This window comes from Saccopteryx leptura, chromosome 5 (assembly GCF_036850995.1).
Source record: "Saccopteryx leptura isolate mSacLep1 chromosome 5, mSacLep1_pri_phased_curated, whole genome shotgun sequence".
NCBI classification, from domain to species: Eukaryota; Metazoa; Chordata; class Mammalia; order Chiroptera; family Emballonuridae; genus Saccopteryx; species Saccopteryx leptura.
The window spans coordinates 95,297,860-95,323,857 of NC_089507.1; positions in this window are offsets into that span (position 1 = coordinate 95,297,860).

A 25,998-nucleotide genomic window follows, 5' to 3' on the forward strand; every position below is an offset into this window, starting at 1 on the left:
TGGGACTACTTTAAAATAAAAGATCTTTGCATAGTAAATAAAAACATCAGCAAAACCAAAAACCAACATACAGAATGGGAGAAGATTTTTACCAATGATACATTCAATAAAGGATTGATACCTAAAATTTATAAAGAACTCATAGAACTTAACACTAAAAATAACAAACACTGCAATTTAAAATATGGACAGAGGACCTGAACAGCTATTTCTCCAATGAGGACATACAGATGGTCAATAGATATATGAAAAGATGCTGAACATCACTAATTATCAAAGAATTGTCAACTAAAAGCACAATGAAATATGTAAGTATAACTATTATAAATAAACCAACAAATTGCGAGTGTTGGTGAGGATGTGGAAAACAGGGAACCCTCATACGCTGTTAGTTGGAATGCAGACTGGTACAATATGCAATATGTAAGTTCCTCAAAAATTAAAAATAGAAAAACTACCTTATAATCCAGCAATTCCACTTCTGGTTTATTTACCCCAAATCCAAAACACTAATTCTAAAAGATATAGACAGTCTTATGCTCATTGCAGCATTATTTAAAATAGCCAAGATATGGAAGCAACCTAAGTGCCCTTTGGTATATTAGAGAAAAAAGAGGTGACACATAAAAGAATGGAATATTACCTGACCATAAAATAAATTGAGATCTGACCATTTATGACAACATGGATGGATTTAGGGTATATGCTAAGTGAAATAAGTCAAACAGAGAAAGATAAAAACCATATGATTTTACTTATATGTAAAATTAAGAAAGAAAGAAAGAAAGAAAGAAAGAAAGAAAGAAAGAAAGAAAGAAAGAAAGAAAGAAAGAAAGAAAGAAGAAAACAAAAACAATTCACAGATACAGAGAACAAACTTATGGCTGTCAGATTGGATAGGGATGGCGGACTGGGTGAAAGAGGTGAAAGGATTAAGAAGTACAAATTGATAGTTACAAAATAGTCACTGGGATTTAAAGTAAAGCATAGGGAATATAGTCAATAATATTTTAATAACTATGTCTGGTGCCAGGTGAGTACTAGACTTATCAGGGGAATCACTTCATAAATTATATAAATGTCTACTAACCACTCTTCTGTATGCCTGAAACTAAAATAAAGTAACATTAAATGTCAATTGTAATTAAAAAATAAAAAGTTAAAATTAGCCTGAACATGTGGAGGCACAGTAGATGGAGTATTGACTTGGAATGTTGAGGTCACTAGTTCAAAACCCTGGGCTTGCCTGGTCAAGGCACATATGAGAGTTGATGCTTCCTCCTCCCCTTCTCTCTTTCTCTCTTTAAAAAAATATTAAAAATAAAATTAAAAGATAACACCAGACATACCAAATTGTTCTAAGTTTAGTCACTAGATTTTCACTGTATGATGGAGTTTCTCAAATTACCCAATATTTTGTTTTGCTTATTTTTGCTTATAGAAGCCCTTGATGTACTTGAGAAGCATAATAACCACCTTCCTACAGAGAGAACAACAGTATGCTCAAGGGAATCAATCAAACATCAGGAATAGTGAGCATTCAATGAAATGTGCACTGAAGAATCTGCTGGTAAATGTGATGCCAGCTCAAATGTCATTTATATCTACATGGTCTTTGCAATAGAAATTTTAAAAAATTACTTTTGTCACAGCCAAGTAAAAGATGACCCGGAAGTAGTACTGTCATTAAAAAAAAAATGTCCATCAGCACAATTTCTATCACTTTTGTCATTTTGCAAGTCAGGATGCAGAGATGGCATGTATAAACACATATTTGCAAGCATTTGCAATGTGGTATTATATTAAGAGTTTGTATTTCTATGTGTCATTCTCAACCAACACCCAGATAGCCTTAGATACCGCTGAAACTGTACCAAATTTCAAAGTGTCAAGGTAGTGCCCCATAAGGTTATCTTACAGTTAGTTTCTTTGGACATGATAAATTCAAGGTATCAGGGCTCCACTTGGAGCTGTGTCCATTACTGGCAGGTAGATGAAGGGACAGCTATACAATAGGCCAGGAGGCTCCCTGGAGTTTTTTCTGTCAAAAATCACTCAGACATGATGTTTATTTGTACCAGTCTTTTGTCTGGACTAAAGGGAGATGGATGAACTAAAACCTACTTGGACTTGTCATTAATGGTCCAAATCAATCACTGCAAAAAGTCACTGCACTACCTCAAAAACAAGATTGAAACAATGGTAAAATTCTGATAAAATGACAGATGACAACTTTAATGATGCTTATTCTACTCATAAATAATTTGTTAATATATTCCATTGGTGACGGGAAGGTGATTTGTTTGTATTAGTGTGTCAACATTGGCTCAATTAACTTTACCAAAAAAAATTAGAGAAATTTTAACCCTTCACAAAGGAATTACATGAACAAATATATTCTGTCTTATGTGGTAATACAAGAAATCAATAAACAAAATGTTTGCACCAAATTTTCCACAGTAGTACCTTTCAAAGCAGGGAATTAATACCTTTACAGATTGCCATGCACATGTGGAAACTCAAGGCTGGGTGGAGCTATTGGAGGTACTTTAGATACCATATTTACAGTTCAGAAATGCCTCAGCTCAAAACTGTCCCTCATTTATACACCTTAGTACACATACTAGAAAGTAAACAAATGAAACTTTATTAATATGGAATTAGTAGATATCATCTTATATTACTTGTTTTCTGGCTTTTGGAGTCCACGAACAATTGGCATTAGCAAAGACCACAGCCTAAGTAATGGCTAAAATACACATTCCCTACTCTTGCTGGAAAGACAGTTATTTGTAAGGGATGTAGTGGGTCAAAGATACTGATAGTTTATTTACCTTTGGGAAAACTCTCATATATAGTGTAGCAAGATACTTCTCTTCTCTGAACAATGCAGGTGATTAAAAAACAAGGAATACTTGGCTGGTATAATTGTTTTTCAGACTTTTGACTTAAATATATTACAACCCAGGAGATTCAAATAACTTTCAAATAAGATTGTGATGTGTCTATTGCTGAATACTAGAAACTGAGAAGTGCCTTGTTTTGGATTAAAAAGAAAAAGAAAAAAAAATGGAAAATATGAATTGAAGACTGGCAAGCTTTGTGTTGATCCTGGGAATGCAGATGAAATAGGACCTCACCAGGTGGTTTGTAAGCATGCTGAAGGAAGTGGTCACTAAAGGCCAAGTGGGTGCAGTAAAAGCAAGGCATGTTGTCTTGCCTTTTTATATAGTTACAAGACCAGTTTATTTCTTAGAGAAAAGTATCTCAGCAAAAACTAAAAACTAATGTTAATTAAAGAAGTAAAGAAAGCTGAAGGTGATGATTTTTTGCCAGAAAATAGAGTTTGAAATTAGCAAGACTAAAAAGATGGATTTGATAGCTGTTCAAATACAGGACTTAAACAAGTTTATGTATTCTAAAAAGAAATAAGAGAAAAAATCCATTAATGTACTCCAATAAGTGTTTCAGGCAAAACAAACAAACAAAAAGTAAATAATTTAATTAGACATAGTATTTGTTACAGTGGTATTTGCAAAATTTGAAATTTATAAGTCTCAAAATATGTCATTATCTAAAACATGAATTACAATTTCATGTAACCAAAATTTTTGATCTAAAAATTTCCTGAATTAGTTTTATTATGCAACCATCAGTCTTCAAATTTAGAAAACTGTTCTGTCTTCATTTGCAGATGAGGCAAATGAGATCTAAGAATTCCAAATTAAAATTAACAAATAAATGGTAGACTTAGAAATCCAGGTCTGAAATAAAGATCTATGTGTCACAACCCTTACTAAATATCTGAATATTTTATTTTATTTCTATTTTCATTATGTCCTCTCAAACACTAAATGAAACAGCTATCTGTTTGCCTCTTACTAAGCCGTCTAAGATGGGTACATAAGAAATAATTAGTGCTTAACCTGAAAAGATAAAATTCTAGGTAAGGGCTGCAAATAATAATGATTAGAGGAGGGAAAAAGAAAAGGTTTTGGTGTTTTTATATCAATTGCAAAGCCAGAGATTTGTAAATCTTTTCAATTTATTCAAATATGTATGCAGGGAATGTTACAGATTTTATTTTACATCATTGAAATAAAGAAATAAGATAGATATCAGAGTAATGGTGGTATGAGAGATACCCTTGAACTTTCCCCTTTAAATTTCAACAAATTAAACAGCATTAATGCAGCAAAGCAACACCAGCTGTTTTCACAGGCATGCCTGAAATATCTGCACTGAATAAACTAAATGTGGAAGGCTTGAGAAAGGGAACGGAAGATAAGATGGCCTTGTGGTCAGATCTGGAGAGAAGAGAGCCCCGGACTGTTCAGGATTTCATCCACTGGGGCTCTGGAGAGGAGGAAAGCCCAGAGTGACCAGGTTTTCCTTTTCTTCCCAGGCAGTGGAGAGAAAGGAAGCTCAAACTGTCTGGGTTTTGTCTGTTAGGGCTACAGAGAGGAGGGAAGCTCAGACTGTCTGGGTTTTGTCTGACAGGCCAACAGAAAGGAGGGAAGCTTGGACAGTCTGGATTTTGTCTCCTTCTGTAGGGAGGAGCAGAAAGATTGAGGGCCGAAGGGAGATACTAAACCAAAGCTGTGGTAGAGCAAGGCAGGTAGACTGTTCCTGCAGTCTAATTGCAGCCCACACTGGGTGCAGAGACAGAGAAAACCAAAGTTTGGCCCCATTGTCTTCCAGATCCAATCTCCCTCACCCCATAGGTAAGGAGAATAGCAAAGACTTACCCCACACTTAACTCTCCAGAGACACACTTCCCCCTATAGAACAAAGGTGCTCTATGTCTAGTCCCCTGGTCTGTTGAGATGCAGGGGGAAAGTCTTTAAGGGCCTAAAATTGCCATTGCTAGAGTCATAAAAACAAAGCCATAAAGCCCTCACAACACACCCCAACCACCAGCACAATCTACATCACTGCAAGAACAACATATCAGCGGTGGTCAGCCCAAGAATCTCACAGAACTAAACCTTGTAACATAGCAACACTTACTAGAAGAAAACAGAGAAACCTCCAAAATTAAACTACTTTTTTTCTCTCTTCTTCCTTTTTTTTCTTATGAAATTTACTTAATTAAATTTTTATATTTTTTATTCTTATTTTTCATGGATGGTTTGTTTGTTTTTTGGGTTTTGCAGTTGTTCCTTTAACTTGCCATTACTTTTTAATTCTTATATTTTTCATTATATTTTTCATTTTTACTTTTAATATTTAGTTGTTTTTTGTTAGAGTTCTTAACAATACCATTCTCAAATGCCATCAAGGAAGAAAAATCAAATACCATACCATGGCTATACAAGATAAAGAAGTAGTTTATAAAGAACATGAAAAATCTCCAGAGGAAAACATCTCAATCATGTGAAAACCTTAGAGTTAAATGATAGAGAAATCAAGATTGAAGTTCTGAAAATACTCAACAGGGATGCAAGAAAACACCAATAGGCAATATAATAAGCTCAGAAAACAAAATGAATACCTCACCAAGGAGATTGAAACTTTAAAAACAGAGATGAAGTTGACCTGTGGTGGCACAGTGGATAAAAGCGTCGACCTAGAACACTGAGGTCACCAGTTAGAAACCCTGGGCTTGCCTGGTCAAGGCACACATAGGAGTTGATTCTTCCTGCTCCTCTCCCCCTTCTATCTCTCTCTCTATCTCTCACTCTAAAATGAATAAATAAAAAAATCTTTTAAAAACTTGTTTAAAAAAAAACAGAGATGTAGAACTCAGTACATGAATCGAAAACTGAGGTAGCAAGTTTAGCTAATAGAACAAACCAGATAGAGAAAAGAACAAACCAGATATAGGCAACCAGAGATATTATGGAGAAAAAGAAAAAGACTAACAATTAAGAAAATAAAAGAGCTCTACAGGAATTGTCTGACTCCATCAAAGAGAGTAATATAAGAATAATGGTATCTCAGAAGAAGAAGAAGAGAAAGAGAAGGGAATGGTGAGCCTATTCAAACAAATAACTGATGAGAACTTCTCAAGCCTATGGAAAGAGTCAGAGCCTCTAATCCAAGAAGCAAGCAGAATGCAAAGTTACATCAACACAAACAGACTTTTTCCAAGGCACATCATAATAAAATTGCCAAAAATCAATGAAAAAGAATTATTAAGGCAGTCCAGGAAAAGAAGAATATAATACATAGAAGAAGGCCCATTAGATTATCATCAAACTTCTCAGCAGAAACTCTACAATTAGAAGAGAGTGGACCCAAACATTCAAAGTATGAAAAGAGTAATTACCAGCCAAGAATAAATATCCATCAAAGTTATCTCTCAAATATGAAGGAAAAATAAAAATCTTTTGCAGATATACAGAAGCTAAGGGAATTTATCACCAGAAAATCCCCTCCACAAGAAATACTTGAGAAGGTTCTTTGACCAGATACAAACAATAAAACAAGTAAATCTACAAGTAAAATCTCCAACAAAGTCATAATAAAAAAGAAAAAGAATAATCTATGACAACAATAACATTAAAGCAGAGAGGTAAAAATCTGCAGTAGAAAAAAAGGATGGAGTGCAGAAGCACTCATGAGAAAGACTCCTGTATATATGACAAATTTATCTTAATAATGTAATGGTAACCACATCCTAAAAAGCCACTACTAAAACATTCAGCTTAAAAAAAGAAGAAAAAGGGGAAAGAAGTATAGAATACCACTAAACAAAAAGAACTGACAGAAACACCAAAGAGAAGAACCAAATGAGACACAGAGCTACCAGAAAACAAAACATAAAATGGCTATAGGAAATCCTCAAGTGTCAATAATTACCCTAAATGTAAATGGACTGAACTCATCAATAAAGAGGCACAGAGTAGATTAGATCAAAAAGAAAAACACAACTATATGTAGCATTCAAGAGACACATCTAAGCTACAAGGACAAAAGTAGACTCAAGGTTGGAAAATGATTCTCTAAGCAAATAATATCCAAACAAAAGCAGGTTTAGCCATACCCATATCTGACAATGCTGACTTCAAGAAAGAGGTAACAAGAGACAAAGATGGACATTTCATAATGATAAGAAGGACATTGTATCAAGAAGGTATAACGCTTCTTAATATATATGCACTGAATCAGGGAGCACAAAAAATATCTAAGACATCTAACTGATCTAAAAATAAAACCAGACCACTCATTTGAGAAATCCAAGGAACAATGAGAACTGAGGGACAGAATTGAGACAGAACAGGGATCAAAGAGACCAGAGGAAAAGAGAACAGAGGGAAAGGGGATGATAGGATGAGGTAAACCTGAAGGGAAGGGGGAGGGCACTGTAGGAAGAAGAACAAGGGAGATGTTAAGGGGAATATGGGGAAGGGGAGATGCATTCAGGGTGATCCTAGAATCTATGTAAACACAATTAATTAAATAAAATAAATAAATAAATAAATAAATGAAAATAAAAACAGACAAAAACACAATCATACTTGAAGATCTCAGCACTTCATTCATGGCTTTATATAGATCATCCAAACAGAACATTAATAAAGAAATATTGACCTTAAATGACACATTTGACCAAATGGACATAATAAACATTTTATCTAAGAACATTAGTTTATACATTTTTTCAAGTATGCATGTAATATTCTCAAAAATAAGCCATATGTTGAACTACAAAATTAACATCAACAAATTCAAGAAGATTGAAATTATAACAAGCATATTTTCTGACCATAAGTCTTTAAAATTAAAATTCAACTGTGAAAAGGAGTAAAGAACCCCACAAATATGTGGAAATTAAACAATATACTTCTAAAAATGACTGAGTCAAAGAAGAAATAAAAGCAGAGATCAAAAGATATATACAGACAAACAAGAATGACAACACAACATACAAAATTTCTGAAATGCAGAAAAAGCAGTAATAAAAGGGAAGTTTATATCATTACAGACTTAGGTAAAGAAACAAGAGAGCTCCCAAGTAAACATCCTAACATTATTATCTGAAAAAACTAGAAAGAGAAAGCAAAGGCAACCCAAAGTAATCAGAAGAAAGGAAATAGTAAAAATAAAGCAGAATTAAATGAAATAGAGAACAAAAAAAAATCTATAGAAAGCATTAATAAAAATAGGAGCTGGTTCTTTGAAAGAATCAATAAAATAGACAAACCTCTGGCTAGGCTCACTAAGGAAAATGGAAAAAGGACTCATATAACCAAAATCTGAAATGAAAGAGGAGAAATTACCACAGACATCATAGATATACAAAGGATCATTGTAGAATACTGTAATGTAAAAAAACGATATGCCACCAAATTCATCTAGAAGAAATGAATAAATTCTTAGAACTATAAATCTTCCTAGACTGAGTCATGAAGAAGTGGTAAACCTATACCGACCCATAAGCAGGAAGAAAATAGAAACAACTATCAAAAATTGCCCAAAAAATAAAAGTCCAGGACCAGAAGGATACACTAGTAAATTCTGCCAAATATTCAAAGAAGATCTAGTACCTATCCTTCTCAAAGTCTTCCAAAAAATAGAAGAAGCAGTTTTCCCTAACACATTTTATGAGACCAACATAACTCTAATACCAAAATCTGGCGCCTGACCTGTGGTGGCGCAATGGGTAAAAGTGTTGACCTGGAACGCTGAGGTTACTGGTTCAAAACCCTGGGCTTGCCTGGTCAAGGCACGTATAGAAGTTGATGCTTCCTGCTCCTCCCCCCTTCTCTCTCTCAGCTTCTCTCTCTGTCCCCTCTCTCTAAAATTAAGAAATAAAATCTTTAAAAACAAAAATCTGGCAAAGACAACACAAAAAAAGAAAATTAAAGACCAATATTGTTAATGAATACAGATGCAAAAAGTCCTAAACAAAATACCAGCAAATCAATGCAACAATACATTAAAAAAATAATATGCCTGACCTGTGGTGGCGCAGTGGATAAAGCATCGACCTGGAAATGCTGAGGTCGCCAGTTCAAAACCCTGGGCTTGCCTGGTCAAGGCACATATGGGAGTTGATGCTTCCAGCTCCTCCCCCTTCTCTCTCTCTCTGTCTCTCTCTCCTCTCTCTCCCTCTCTGTCTCTCTCTCTCTCTCTCTCCTCTCTAAAAATGAATAAATTTAAAAAAACTAAAATTAAAAAATAATAATAATAATACATCACAGTCAAGTAGGATTCATTCCAGAAGTACAAGAATGGTTCAACATATGAATATCAATCAACAAAATACACCATGTAAGCAAAACAAAGAAGAAGAATTATATGATATTATCAATAGAGGCAAAAAAGTCATTTGATAAGATACAACATCTCTTTATGTTTAAAACAATTAAATCAGAATAGAAAGAAAGTACCTCAACATAATAAAGACCATATATGACAAATCATCAGCTAATATACTGTAAAGCCAGTGGCCGTGGCTACCATCCAGCCACCCGGCCCATGCAGGTTTGCATTGGATTCAAACAGTCGGTAAAGAAACAACGGAGCCAGAAACTGATGGGCCATCACCTTTAATCCTAGCTTGCACCCAGCAGGCAAGTAAAAACACACACTGGGCTCCAAAACCCACTCACACTCAGTGCTCACAAAACTACTAATTTATCCGAGTTTCCTAGAATCAAAGGTTTCTAGCTCACCAGACTTTATTCATCTCTGTTCCCCATCTCCTTCCTTCTCCCTGCACAAACTCTGCACAAACTGACTTCTCACTCAACACTCCGCCATCTTGGCTGCTTCTCCTGGCCTCCTCCACGTGGCCTCTCTCTGCTCTACTCTCTGCTCTCTCCTCTCTAATATTAATCTCAGGAACCAAGAGAGCAAGCTCCCATTCTGCCCCCATTTTATAATGCAGAAATCCAAACCTTTAATCCAATATACAAAATAGGGAAGTGTCTAATATCATACAAAGTCATTTATCTGGGGCATGATGGGATTGTACCACCCCACATCAAAAAGGGTGGGAAAGGCTTAGTCCTAAAACCAAGCCCCAGGCTACAAGGATCCTGCCTGCCCACAGCCCGCCCCCAACACACATTAATATCACCTGGGTGACAACTTCCATGTGGGCAGCACCATCTTTAACAAAGTGAGCATAATATATTTTATCTGCCCAACATATACTAAATGATGAAAAAATAAATAAAGACATTTTTTCTAAAATCAGGAACAAGAAAAGGCTTCCTTCTCTCTCCACTTATATTCAACTTAGTTTTGGAAGTTTTAGCCAGACCAATCTGGCAAAAGAGAGAAATAAAAGGCATTCATATTAAGAAAGAAGTAAAGGTATCCCTTTTTGCAGATGACATGATTTTGTATATAGAAAACCCCAAACACTCCACTGAAAAATTATTAGAAACAATAACCAATACAGTAAAATCACAGAATATAAAAGCAGTATAGAAAAGTCTATTGTTTTTTCCTATATATCAACAATCAAACTTCAGAAAATGACTAAAAAAATTTTTTTTTACAATTGCAAGAGAAAAGTAAAATATCTAGAAATGAACTTAACAAATGATGCGAAGGACTTGTATACTGAAAACTACAAAACATTATTGAAAGAGATTAAAAAGACACAATGAAATGAAGAAATATTCCATGTTCATGGATAGGAACAGGGGTCGGGAATCTATGGCTCGTGAGCCAGATGTGGCTCTTTTGATGGCTGCATCTGGCTCACAGACAAATCTTTAATAAAAAAATAATAACGTTAAAAATATAAAACATTCTCATGTATTACAATCCATTCATTTCCTACCGCTCATGTTCATGGTTGCGGTGGCTAGAGCCAATCACAGCTGTTCTCCAGGACAACACCAAATTTTTATTGGATAATGTATAACATACATGGGTCATTGTATGGCTCTCACAGAATTACATTTTAAAATATGTGGCGTTAATGGCTCTCTCAGCCAAAAAGGTTCCCGACCCCTGGACTGAAAGAATCAACATAGTTTAAATGGCCATATAACCCAAAGCAATATACAAATTTAAAACAATCCTCATCAAAATCCTGTCACAGAGACAATGACTACTCAGAAACCGTATGGAGTACACTGAGAAACCTAAGGGAGAGCACCTCACAATCCCCTACACAGGTTTAATAAGATGGCCCCAACCCCTAGTTCTTATGGGTATTTACTGATACACACAAATAGAAGCAGGGACAAGAATGAGGAAGTCAGGAAGCAGAGAAGAGAGCAAAGAAATCAGAAAGGGAAGCATATTTAGAGCAGATAAAAGGGTAAGGAAGTAGCTCAAATGGCCCCACCTCCTGATTAATCAGAATCGCTAATTCTATCACTATTGTGCTGCATTCAGTACTTTTGTCAGTAAAGCCACTGTGGCATTTGCCTCAGGGCACTAAACTCTGCTACTATTCTCTGTTTCTGTTCAGGGCCTCTACATCTTTCTCTTTTTTGTTGAGCTGTCTAATAATGGTACAAATCTTCAATAAGTTTGGGAGGACATTTCTCTATAGGTGGCAGTAGTTTCAGTGAAAGGTGAAGGGCAAGCATAGAAAGAAAAAGGAAACCCTCATTCATTGCTAGTGGAGATTTAAACTAGTACAACCATTATGGAAGAAAGTATGGTGGCTCCTCAAAAAGTTAAAAACAGAACTACCTTATGACCTAGCGTTCCTCTACTGGGCATCTACCTCCAAACCTCGAAAACATTAGTACATAAAGACACATGTATTCCCATGTTCATCACAGCACTGTTCACAGTGGCCAAGACATGGAAACAACCAAAGTGTCCCTCGATAGATGATTGGATAAAGAAGCTATGTTATATATACAGGGGGTCCTCAGGTTACAACAGTCTCAACATACAATGTTTCAAGTTTGCAATACTCATTCCCATAAAAATTTTGAAAAATTGAGATGTGAGTGTTTTTGTTTATGCTATTAGCGTCATAGTTACAGACACGGGCAAACTAGTTTGGTTGGTCGCAGAGGAAGAATATGCAGTACAGTGTACAGTACAGCACATTTATGTCCTTTTACACTTTTGTGGCTTAGTTGTGTTATTATATTCTAGATTATGATTTTACAACTGTGTTAGGATAGGTAAGTGGCTTAGGCTAGGGTGTGTTTTGAATTACACCAAAATTTGGGTTAGATCCTTGTAGTAGGAATGGAACTGTTTCACAACCTGAGAACACCCTGTATACAATGAAATACTACTCAGCCATAAGAAATAATGATATATTGCTATTAGCGACAACATGGATAGACCTGGAGAACATTATACTGAGTAAAATAAGTAAATCAGAAAAAGCCAAGAACTGTATGATTTCACACTTAGATATAAAACTGAGACTTATGGACATAGATAAAAATGAAGTGGTTAACAGCAAGAGAGGGATGTAGAGGAGGTGTGGGGGAAAGGAAGTTGTAAAGCCAGGAGCCAAGGCCACCATCACAGCAGCCTGGCCCATGCAGGTTCGCAATAGATTCGGACAGTCGGTAAAGAAACAACGGAGCCAAAAACTGGTGGGCCATAGTCTTTAATCCTAGATTGCACCCAGTGGGCAAGCAAAAAACACACACTGGGCTCCAAATCCCACTCACATTCAGTGCTCACAAAGCCACTGACTTATCCGAGTTTCCTAGAATCAAAGGTTTCTAGCTCACCAGACTTATTCACCTCTGTTCCCCATCTCCTTCCTAATAATCCCAGGAACCAAAAGAGCAAGCTCCTGTTCTGCCCCTATTTTATAGTGTAGAAATCCAAACCTTTAATCCAATATACAAAATAGGGAAGTCTCTAATACAAAGTCACTTATCTGGGGCATGATGGGGTTGTACCACCCCGCATCAAAAAGGGTGGGAAAGGCTTAATCCCAAAACCAAGCCCCAGGCTACAAGGATTCTGCCTGCCCACAGCCAGCCCCCAACACACATTAATATCACCTGGGCCACAGCCTCCACGTGGGCAGCGCCAACTTTAACAAAGTGAGCATAATATATTTTATCTGCCCAACAGGAGTAAAGAGGAACAAATATACAATGACAAAAAATGATTTGACTTTGTGTGATGGTGTTGGTCAAATAAGTTTATAAAATATAATTTTTATGTTTGCTCGCTTATAGTTTGCATTGAGGGATGGGCAGTGCCAGGTACATGTTGTCTGTGAAATTGCAAATTACCTTCCTGCTTGGGAAGGGCTACTGCTTTGATAATGTTTGCTGGAGGGGAGGTTTTCATGCCAGAAAGTTTTTAAGAGAGAGAGAGAGAAGAAGGAGAAAGATAAAGAAGCCATGTTTACAGAGTGAGAGCAGAGAGAATGCAGGGTTCTATGGAAGAAGCCATGTCAGCAGGGAAAAAGAAGGTGTTGCAGGTGGGGAACCAGAAGTGAGGGGCTTTGTGAGCCCTACTGAGGTTTTGAGGGCCTTTGATTCTAGGGGAAACCAGAGAAGAATTTTCTGGTTGTGGAACCAGAGAATGTGTCAGGGCTTTGGGAGCTCTCAATGAGTGAAAGAGAAGTGTTTCCCCTATGTGGTGCTTGCCAGCCAGTGAGAGACTTTAATAAAGAAGTAGCCAACCATTTTTTGGCTCCACTGTTTCTTCACGGTCTGCACAAATTGAAGGAAACCCTGCATATGAATGGCCATGACGGTGACAACTACTGGCCCTACAGATGGGTACACAACATAATCAATAGTTCAAATGCTTAGAAATGTTTACCTGACAGCATGGTATTGGCAGAAAAGTAGACACTCAGACCAATGGAACAGAATAGAAAGTCCAGAAATAAAATCACATATATATAGTGAAATAATTTTTGATAAAGGGGCCAAGAACATACAATGGAGAAAAGAAAGCCTCTTCAATAAATGGTGCTGGGAAAACTGGAAAGCCACATGCAAAAGAATGAAACTCGACTACAGTTTGTCCCCCTGTACTAAAATTAACTCAAAATGGATCAAAGATCTAAACATAAGACCTAAAACAATAAAGTACATACAAGAAGACATAGGTACTAAACTCATAGACCTGGGTTTTAAAAAGCATTTTATGAATTTGACTCCAATGGCAAGAGAAGTGAAGGCAAAAATTAATGAATGGGACTACATCAGACTAAGAAGTTTTTACTCAGCAAGAGAAACTGATAACAAAATAAACAGAAAGCCAACTAAATGGGAAATGATATTTTCAAACAACAGCTCAGATAAGGGCCTAATATCCAAAATATACAAAGAACTCATAAAACTCAACAACAAACAAACAAATAATCCAATAAAAAAATGGGAAGAGGACATGAACAGACACTTCTCCCAGGAGGAAGTACAAATGGCCAACAGATATATGAAAAGATGCTCATCTTCTTTAGTTATTAGAGAAATGCAAATCAAAACTGCAATGAGATACCACCTCACACCTGTTAGATTAGCTATTATTAGCAAGACAGGTAATAGCAAATGTTGGAGAGGCTGTGGAGAAAAAGGAACCCTCATTCACTGTTGGTGGGAATGTAAAGTAGTACAACCATTATGGGAGAAAGTATGGTGGTTCTTCAAAAAACTGAGAATAGAACTACCTTATGACCCAGCAATCCCTCTACTGGGTATATACCCCAAAAACTCAGAAACATTGATACGTAAAGACACATGCAGCCCCATGTTCATTGCAGCATTGTTCACAGTGGCCAGGACATGGAAACAACCAAAAAGCCCTTCAATAGACGACTGGATAAAGAAGATGTGGCACATATACACTATGGAATACTACTCAGCCATAAGAAATGATGACATCAGATCATTTACAGCAAAATGGTGGGATCTTGATAACATTATACGAAGTGAAATAAGTAAATCAGAAAAAACCAGGAACTGCATTATTCCATACGTAGGTGGGACATAAAAGTGAGACTAAGAGACATTGATAAGAGTGTGGTGGTTACGGGGGGAGGGGGGAAAGGGAGAGGGAAAGGGGGAGGGGGAGGGGCACAAAGAAAACTAGATAGAAGGTGACAGAGGACAATCTGACTTTGGGTGATGGGTATGCAACATAATTGAAAGACAAGATAACCTGGACATGTTATCTTTGAATATATGTATCCTGATTTATTGATGTCGCCCCATTAAAAATAAAATTTAAAAAAAAAAATCTAAACTAAAACGTTTGTTTAAAAAAAAAAAAATGTTTACCTGAAACCTATGTACTCTTATTGATCAATGTGATCCCTTTAAATGTAATTTTTAAATAAAATTTTAAAAAGAAATAAGTAATATATCTAATATGTCCCTATCTTTATCCATTAGTCATTCTCTATTCCTGTATACTGATGTTATTTCTCAGCATTTGTGATTTATAAAAATTATAGTATTTGTACATTTATTTGTTTTAATGTTTCCTTTGAATGCAATTTTGACTGGTTTGTTCACATTTAAGACCTTGGCATTGTCTGAAACATAGTAAGATTTCAAAAACTATTTGCTAAAAGAATCAATTAATTTAAAATATCAAAACATTTATATATAATATGTGATATATAGATTTGCCAGGTGAACTGCACCAACTTAACACAGATACATATTTGATAAAATATTAATTTTTTTTCTTTTGAGCATTTCTACTTTTATTAAGAATGAGCAAGTTAATCCTTCTGTGATTTTCAAGCTTTTCATGATTTTTAGAATACCAGAAAAGAGCATGGAACCTCAAAGTGATAAAATTATGTTCTATGAGATGTCTGAATAAATAACATTCCTAATGATAACCTGTAAGAAAACATGCATTCTATTAATAAGTAACCTTTGAAGTAGGTTCTTAGTTAGTACTTCTTGATTTTCTTAATAAAGTCCATATGTCAAAATTTATGACATTGGGGCTAGTTTAGAAATAACAGGAACCTTAGCCTTGTAGTCTATAAAATAAAGGGTGATTTTGTAAGAAAACAGGGCAAATGCAGAGGTTTTATGGGAAGAAAACAAATCGAGCACAAAAACTAAACTGAAATTTAATAGATTATTTTATATTTATTGACTTTTACAGAGAAAGGAAGGGGGACAGAAAGAGAGAGAAGCATCCACTTGTTCCACCCATTCATGCTGTCATTGGTTGATTCTTGTAGGTGTCCTGACCAAGAATCAACTGCAACTTTGATATGTCCACATGTCAGCACAGTGCTCCAATCAACTGAGTCACCTGGCCAGGGCCAAAACTGAATAGACTACTAATACAAGAGCAGAATTTAACTAAAAAAATAAAATAAAATCTTAGAAGTGCTTCAAATGCTTCCAGAGGAGAACAGTCCTCTCTGCCGTGTTTGTCTCCTCACTGGCTACCATTTTCATTCCCAACTGGGTCCACAATAAACATCAAATGCAAATTATTTTCTGATAACTAGTTCCAGATGATGGCAGATGTATTGAGTTGCATTGTTTTAAAATAAAGTACAGAATAGAGTAGTAGTCATCTGTTTTAGAATTTTTTGTTTATTGCTGTCTATGAAATAGCAGGCAAAAATAGAAACAAAATAGCTGTGATGGAAAACACTGAAAGGAAAAAAATTTTGCTTTTAAATTACTATTAAAATTAACAGATTAGTAATTTTGAATAACCAGATATTTTTTAAAAACTGGTTATGAATTTTCTTAATTAACTTGTCATGCTACATTGGTATCACTTTGCCTCAAGCCATTAATAGCCGAAGAAAAAGATAAATTCTTAAAATTTAGGTAAACTGAAAATTGCTTTCTGCTAACAAATATATATAATATGCTGGCATATATAAAAAAATTTTATTTAAACTTTCATTTAAAATGGCAGTGGGTTGGCAGCCCCATGAATTTGACCTCTCACAACTTCTCATTTAAACTATATTCATACTGACAGAAATTATATTTCTGGTTTTTTGGAGGAATTGCTACAAACAATCAGATTGATCTAACTAGATGTAGAGAAAAATCATTTCCTACCCAAAAGAAGACAGTAAGAAAATACAGGGGTGGGCAAAAGTAGGTACAGTTGTTCATAATAAATAATGCAATAATAAATAAATAAATAAATAAATAAATAAATAAATAAACAAACAAAATAAACTCTGTTTCACATACTCACAACTGTAAACCTACTTCTTCCCAACCGTATATTTTTTTCTTCCATTGTCTTCCTATGGATTCAGAACTCTAAGGACTGAATCTCTGCTTCCAGACCATTACTACTTCTACTCGTCATAAAACTTGCTCTTTCAGACTCATGTAATTTTATTACAATCTCTTCCCCTTTCCTGTTACTATAATGAAATAAAATGAAGGCTTTTGTCATTTGCCTCAGTCTCCCTTTCCATGTGAAAGAAACCTTGCCAGCTGCCTGAAGGATGTTAGTGTTCCATTAAAACCCAGCCCTTCAGTTCCCTGGCCCACTGCCTCCAAGAAAGCTTTTTCACTTCAATCTCAGACACCCACAGTAAGACTGGTACTCCAGTCCTTGTCACCATCCACAATTGCTCTTCCTCCAGAAACACTCATTCAGATAACCTGCTTTCTCAACACAACTGCCTCTGCTTTCACCTAACTTCTCCCCACAAACAGTACTTTGGCCTCATTAGACCAGCAGCCCATGGCTCTATTTGTAACAGCTCTTCCAATACATTGTGCATTTTCCTGTTATTCAAATCCCAATCACCATAAACACCTGACTCTAAAACCTAAAATCTAGATCCCAAAAGTAAAACCAAATAATAAACCTAACCAAAAGTCTGATGGAAAGAAAAGGAAAAGATAAAAGGCAAAGCTCTGCCCTACATAGCTTCATATTCTTCTGCTCATCCCAGTTCAGCGTCTTCCAGATCCATACACACATGTTTTTTTCTGGTTCCTGGAGTAAATATGAGCCATATCCTGTGGCATATTCCTCCTAAAGAGGTGGCTTTGTCCCTGGAAAGTCTATTTTGTGGTCTGGATTTATTGGCTTAGAATAAATAAGGGTAAGTAATGAAAGATCCTGAGGAAAACAAACATCTATGTATTTTCAAGAAAACTGCTTCATATAAGGCTCATTGCACACAATAAGAGTTTACTGTCGTTTCACAAGAAGGAAGTGGGCTAGCTAGCCTGAGCATTCATGGGAACCTGTGGTTTTGTGGTTCTTAAGATCATCTACCCAAATGTCCCCATTACAGGTCTTTGCAGCACAGAAAACTACCTAGAGCTATGAATTTAATCTATTGGAACTTTGCCAATCTTATAATCAAATTTCAGGCCTACTTTTCAGTATAGGTGGTTCTTGCAGATGAGGCTCTCCTCAAATGCTGCTCTGTAAGCTTTCTGGTTTATACAATGTGGCTTAAGTTGATAGTTGATTGCCCTGAACCTGTCGTTCTTTTCCTGTGAAACTTCCGTAGAAGTTAACAAATGCAAATCAACTCCACTATTAATATAATAAACTTGTCCCCATATCTTTCAAGTGCTAAAGCTATTGCATAAACCGGTTCTTCTTATCCCATCCTTGTTCTCTAACTACTGCAAATAATATTAAAATTTAGTCTTTTAGTAAGGTACAAAGTGGATATATAAATAAATTTTTATAAACAGAAATAATAGCCAATTAGAAGATATAATGGAAAAAAAGATTTTATTTAAGATACCAATAAAAGGGATTTAAACTGCTTAGTATACAAATTAGCATTAGGTACAACATAAAACCCAATTAACTGTGGCTCAGACAGAAAAGCAATTATTGTTCCTTTTAAAAATTCTAATGTTCAGGAGATCAAGACTAGATAGAATAGCAGTTTCACAGATGCACAGAGCCAGTCCCAGGCTACATCCAGCTTTCTGCTCCAAGCATAGTATCCCACTCTTATCACAAGAAAGAGGAAAGAGAAGCATATTCTCTCCCTTAAAAGAATACTTTTCAGGCCCTGGCTGGCTAGCTCAGTGGTAGAGCATCGGCCCAGTGTGTGGAAGTCTCAGGTTCTATTCTCGGCCAGGGCACACAGAAGAAGCACTCATTTACTTCTCCACTATTCCCCCTCTACTTTGTCTCTCTCTTCCCCTCCCATAGTCAAGGCTCTATTGGAGCAAAGTTGGCCTGAGTGCTGATGATGGCTTGATGGCCTCTGCCTCAGATGCTACAATGGCTCTGGTTGCAACGGAGCATTGCCCCCTAGTGGGCATGCTGGGTGGATCCTGATCAGGTGCATGCAGGAGTTTGTTTCTCTACCTCCCTGCTTATCACTTCAGAAAAATCCCCCCCCCCCAAAAAAAAGAACACTTTTCAAGGGAGATTCCAAGATGGCAGTGGAGTAGGCAGACATTCCAACTGTCACCTCCCAGAACAAACTGAATTTTTAACTAAATTTAAGAACAGTCATCCTTAAAAACCAACTTAGGACTAAATGAAGTGGAGTCTATAACCAAGGAGTCACAGGATAAGCCACATTGAAACTGGTAGGAAGGGCAGAGTCATGAAAAGTGCTGCCCATGTTCCCAGGAGTGAGCAGTGGCCGAAGGTCTGGAGGGATTCTCAGCTGCAGGCATGTTTGCCCTGAGAGTTGTGGGTCTTAAGCCTCCAGCCAGGGGCCCCAGCCTAGAGCACCAGAGACTAGAAGAGGTACCCACACAGCATTTGGAGGTGAAAAAAGGCACAGTTTCCGTCTCCATAAGAGATAGTTTTTAAAGATGCAAGCATGCTCTTAAAGGGTCAATGCAGAAAATCTTGTTGAGTCACTTACCTGGGACAGAGGAAGAGTTGAGAAGACTAGAGTCATGTGAGGAGAGTGTGAAACTGGTGGCCTAGGAAACTGTGGGGGTTGGCCACCAGAACCCTGTGTTGAGTCATTCTCCAGTACTGAAGTTGCCATCTTTCTTGGGTAAAACAGTCCCCACAGGAGAGCATCAACCTAGGGGATAGCAACTGCCCCATGCTTAGGAATCTCTCTTGTCCCACCCAATGGAAATAGAGTCATGATAGGAAGTAAGCAGTCTTGACCAAGAAGCAGTGAGTGAGAAGTGACTCAGTTATATGGCATTGAGGCCAGTGCTTTTCCCCACACTTTTCCTAGAATATGACTGGTGATTCTGCCTCACAGGAGATTCAGTAGAAACTGTCTGGACTGTGGACAAGCCAAATCTCTAGGATTCAGAGGTCATACCACTGGACTCCTAGTGGCCACACCTTACACTAGTTTGCAACAGTTCCTTCCTCAGAGTCCCATAACCAACACATCCAGTGGCCAGCTACAGACATCCGAACAAACCCAACTACACTTACCAGTAGCAGATTCAAAGGGAACTTGAGTCAGGCACCAAACCCAGCCAAGATGAATTTCATTTTCTATGGTTAATACCTGCACAGCAGCTTGCATGCATCAGAAAGTGTAGAGCTTCACAGTCAGCTGACTCATACTTTGAACTAATACTAGCTCAAACTTATGAAACTCAACTAACAACTAGAACTAAAACAAAACATTTACACAAATAAAAGTACAGGAGATAGAAATTCTACTCGATGCCATAGAGAAAGTACCTGGATATCCTGCTCCACTGAGCTAATTCTACAGGGGGGAAGGGAGATAGACTTAGAGCACAGACTATCAAACTGTGATATTTGGAGCCTATTGTTGGGTCTGGTCAAGGGCATTAGCCACCTTTTTAGAGGAGTCACAATCAGCTCCAGTGTAAGACTCTCTCAATATTCCCCCTGAGACTAAAGGCTCCCGAGCTGAAATAACTTCTGCGTAGGGGACAGTGGACCCACCCAGTCTAAACCTGCTGCTCACCTTCCTATGGAGAAACAGAATTGAAATATCCAGCAGTGGCTAAAGAGTTAGGTTCTGGAGAAGGGACACTTTCCCCATACTGAGCTCCTGACCAAGAGACCCCTGAAGTAAGGGATCCCACTAACATCATATCTACCTCAGCTGCCCTGACCCACTAAACTCATAACCTATGGAGGCATTGGTGGGGTGAGGTCAGTCTGGGTCCACTCTATAGTCTCTACAGAAGACTCTGTGGAAAGATCAGGCAGCTGCAAGAGAAGGTGGAGCAACTGAAAAGTAGAGGAAAATCTTACAGAACTTAAGCCCTTTTATGGAGCTGCTGTCAGCTCTAAGCAGGAGGAAGCTGATCTTCGTTCAGAGGTTGGCCCCACACACAAAAATCAGGCACAGAAAATGGAGACACAAACAGCATACAGAGTGGTAGTTCCAGTCAGTTAGCCCATGGCAGGTTACAAACAACATCCAACATCAACTCATACCCAAAAGCCACCCAAGATGATCAGAACCAACACAAGCATTAGTGGGTAGCAGACTACACCACTACCTAACTCAGCTAACCACACAAGTGGCATGCTCAGAGTAGGAATTAAGGAGACACCATGCCCAGCTTAGAAGAATTACACCCCATTGGCCAGACACTGAACAATGTCTAATACATGTGATCAAGGTTGACCCTTAGAGCCAGCCAGTTGTAAGGCATGAAAAGGCAAATAGCATTTGAGGCTCATACAACAGGAGAGTAATTACAACCCCAAAGAAACATTCCTAGAACAAGGAGCTCAGGTGGCCTGGAGGACAGTACCACTCAGCCCATCTTCCCTATAAAGATGAAACAACAAATTTGGGGGTCAGAGAAGAGCTACCTAATACACAAACAAAATGGGAAGACAAAGTATTATGACTCAAGGCAATCAACAAGAGACATTCCCCCAAAAAAGAATTAAATAAAATGGAAGTAACCAAACTACCAAACACAGAGGTTAAAATAGTGATTATTAATTAAGATATTCAAGGATCTTAAAGTAAGAATGGATGATCACAATTAGAACTTAGTAACATTTAAAAGGATATTGAAACCATAAAATGAACTAGTCAGAAATGGCAAATAGAACATCTGAAATTAAGACTGCACTAGAAAGAATCAACAGCAGTGTGGATGAAGTGGAGGATAATAATCAGCAAATTAGAGGACAAGATAAACATAACACAGAAGTATAGCAGCAAAACAGCAAAGAGCTTAAGGAGGCTGAGGAAACTCTAAGAGACATCTGTGACCACATGAAGAAAACAACATCTGTATCATATGAGTTCCTGAAGAAGAGAATGAACAAGGAATAGAGAACTTGTTTGAAGAAATCATAGCTTAAAACTTCCTAAATTGATAAAGCAAAAAAGTCACACAATTTCAAGAAGCACAGAGAGTCCCATTAAAGATAAACCCAAAGAGGTTACACCAAGACACATAATTAAAATGCCAAAAGTTAAGAGACAAAAAAGGAATACTAAAATCTGCAAAAGAAAAGCAATGAATTACCTACAAAGAGTCCCCATAAGACAGACATCTGACTTCTCAACAGAAACACATCAAGCCAGAAGGAATTGACAAGAAATATTCAAAGTGATGCAAAACAAGAACCTACCACCAAGACTACTCTACCAAGCAAAGCTATCATTTAAAATTAAAGGAGAAATAAACAACAAACAAATGAACAAAAAAGAAAAGCTCAAGAAGTTCATTAACACCAAACAAGTACTGCAAGAAGTGTTAAAGGGCCTGCTATAAGAAGAGGAAAGGAAAGAAAGAAAGAAAGAAAGAAAGAAAGAAAGAAAGAAAGAAAGAAAGAAAGAAAGAAAGAAAGAAAGAAAGAAAGAAAGAAAGAAAGAAAGAAAGAAAGAAAGAAAGAAAGAAAGAAAGAAAGAAAGAAAGAAAGAAAGAAAGAAAGAAAGAAAGAAAGAAAGAAAGAAAAAAAGAAAAAGTGGATTGGCCCTTACTGGTTGGCTCACTGAATAGAACATCAGCCTGGCATGCAGACATTCTGGGATTGATCCCTGGTCAGGACACACATGAGAACAACCATCTACTTCTCTTCCTCTCCCTCTCTTCCTTCTCTCTCTCTTTTCCTCTTGCAACCAGTAGCTTGATTAGATCAAGCATTGAGCCTGGAAACAGAGGGTAGCTCAGTTGGTCTGAGCTTCGGTGATAGATGAGGGTTGCTGGGTAGATGCTGGTCAAGGCACATCAGCTATCTGTCTCTCTATATTCCCACCTCTCACTTAAATAACAAAAAGAAAGAGAAAGAAATGAAAGGTTTAAATGATAGGTTTAAAGAATAATATGGCTAGTTTGTCAAAGACAATTTGTCCATATAAATGTGATTTTATTTCTGGGCTCTCAATACTGTTCTATTGGTCTGTATGTCTGTTTTTCTGCCAATACCATGCTGTTTTGATGATCATGGCTCTATAGTATAATTTTAAGTTAGGTAGTATGATACCTCTGGCTTTATTCTTCTTCCTCAAATTGCTTTAGCTTTTTGAATATTTTTATGGTTCTATACAAACCTGGTAGTTTTTTGTTCCATTTCTTTAAAAAATGACACTGGGATTTTGATGAGGATTGAATTAACTTTATATATTGCATTAGGTAAAATGGCCATTTTAACTATCTGATTCTTCCAATTAGTGAATATGGAATATTTTTCTTTTTCATTGTGTTTTTTTCAATTTCTTTCAATGTTTTATAGTTTTCAGCATACAAGTCTTTAACATCCTTTGTTATGTTTATTCCTAGGTACTTTATTATTTTGTTGCAATTGTAAAAGAAATTGTTTTTATGAGTTCGTTTTCCGAAGTTTCATTGTTGGCATATAGAAAAGCCATAGACCTTTGTATATTGATTTTGTATTCTGCGGCTTTACTGTATTGGTTATTGTTTCTAATAGTTTTTTTGGTGGAGTCTTACATAATTAAGAATAGAATTACCATATGACCCAGTAATTCTTCTAATGGATATCTACCCCCAAAACTCAAAAACATTGGTATGTAAAGACACATGCAGCCCCCTGTTCATTGCAGCATTATTCACAGTGACCAAAACATGGAAACAACCAAAGTGTCCCTCAATAGAAGATTGGATAAAGAAGATGTGGTACATATATACTATAGAATACTACTCTCTACCATAAGAAACGATGACATAGTGACATTTATGACAATATGGATGGACCTTGCAAACATTAAAAAAAATGATTGTACTGACAGTTTCTCAGCTTCAGCTATGTTTAAAGAGTGAATTTGGATTATTGTCTCTTCATTTTCTTTCCTAGTATGCCTCATTATGTTGTATGTATAGAATTCTATTTGAAACAAAACAAAGCAATTGTAACTGACTTTTGAAGAGGCAAGAAAGATGTATAGATCTTATTGGGAAAAAATAGATTGTAGTGGGAAGAGAAAGACTAAAGTTTCAAAGCTTCTATTAATTCATCCATGTTCAACTCAAACCATTGCATCATTTACTAATCATAGCATATGATCTATCCATTACACTTTTGGAAAGCTAAATAACTGTGCAAATAAATATACAGTACTGATGCTTAGGGGTGGCAACTTATTAAAAGAAGAGATCAGTAACCATATCCTCAATAGCTAGAAATGGAACTAAAATGAAAAAAATTCAAGAGTTTAGTAAATTATAATTTTTAGTAAAGTTTTTTATGAAGTAAATGGTCCATGGAGTGCATCCTCAGTGGCTTGCTTTCATTCAAACACAGCTAACCTCTGCAAAACCCAATGTTCCTCTAGACTAGCAAGAACATTATAAAGTATAGTAACTATCATCTGTATATATGTTAATATCTAAGATACTAATGAAAGTTTTCAGTTTAGTATGTTTATTACCAAACATTTAAAAATTCAGCCTTGATTTATTTTCTACAAAAGTCATTTTATTACATTTGGGGGTTTTTTTGCTTCCTTCAGGATGGTCATTTTAATTATTGTGAATGACAAAAAGTAATAAAAGAAAATAAAGCAAATATGGATAAGCTTACAAAGTATTACCAAAGACAACACAAGTTAAAAATGTAAATACCAGCCCTGACCAGTTAGTGCAGTTAAGAGCGTCATCGGAAACAGTAAAGTTGCCGGTTTGCTACCCAGTCAGGACTCTCAGGGGAAGCAGTCAATGAGTGCACAACTAAGCAGAACAACAAATAAATGCTTCCCTTCCCCCTCTCCTCTTTCTCCCTTCTACTCTCTGTCTCTTGGAAAATAAAAAACAATTAAAGCCCTGGCCAAACAGCTCGGTCAGTTGGAGCACTGTTCCAGAAAGCGGAGGTTGCTGGTTCAATTCCCTGGCCAGGGCACATACAGGAGCAGCTCCATGTTTCTGTCTCTCTCTCTGTACTCTCTCAAAACAATTTTTTTAAAAAAAATAAATGCCACTTGAGTTGTCTTCTGTTTCTATTTCTCTGACTTCTCTCCTTTGTCTTAAGGATTTCTAAATTATACTGAACAGACTAATGCTCTAATGCCCTGGCTCTTGCTCCTCGGGAGCTTTGGCATAAATTACAGTTGTGTAGATTTTTAAAAGGCTTTACTTGAAAGCATAGCTAAAGTAGAGATGCAAGCAAAAAATAAATATTAGAACAATAACAAATAAAAGAAGAGCTGAACTATCTAAGGAAATCATAAATTTAGTAGACTGTTTAATATAGTATTTAATAAATATGACAGTTGGCCATAAATATGCATGCTACCTACCATTCACCAAAATGCAGGGTAAAAATCTAGTGAAATGTGAAGCATAGAAGTAAATAAACAAAGCTTTATTTGAGAAAAACCTCTGGTTTAATTAATCAGAAGTCAATAAAAATTGTCAGATAAACTAGTCTGCCTTTGACATTTTTCTAAGCCAAAAAAAGGGAATGCTCCTCTCCTATTTGTAAACCCTTTTGCATCTTTTGTAAAACTTTTAAAATAGTTTTCATATTATTAAAATAGTGCATGTCCTTTAGACAACATTTAACGTAGTAAAGTGTTGTATATCTCTATATTATCACTTACCAATTATACTGACATATTTAGATGACTCATTCTCCTGAATATAAGGTATTCCCACCAAAAACAGAAACTTTGAGACTCCAGTGCCTTAAATTGTGAACAGTACATACTTGAGGCCCAACATACACTTCCTATTAAAGTAAGCAAGACAAAAACATCTGTATTTTTTTCATTTTTATTCTATTCTTTCTGGGTTATTATTCTAGGTTGGAATA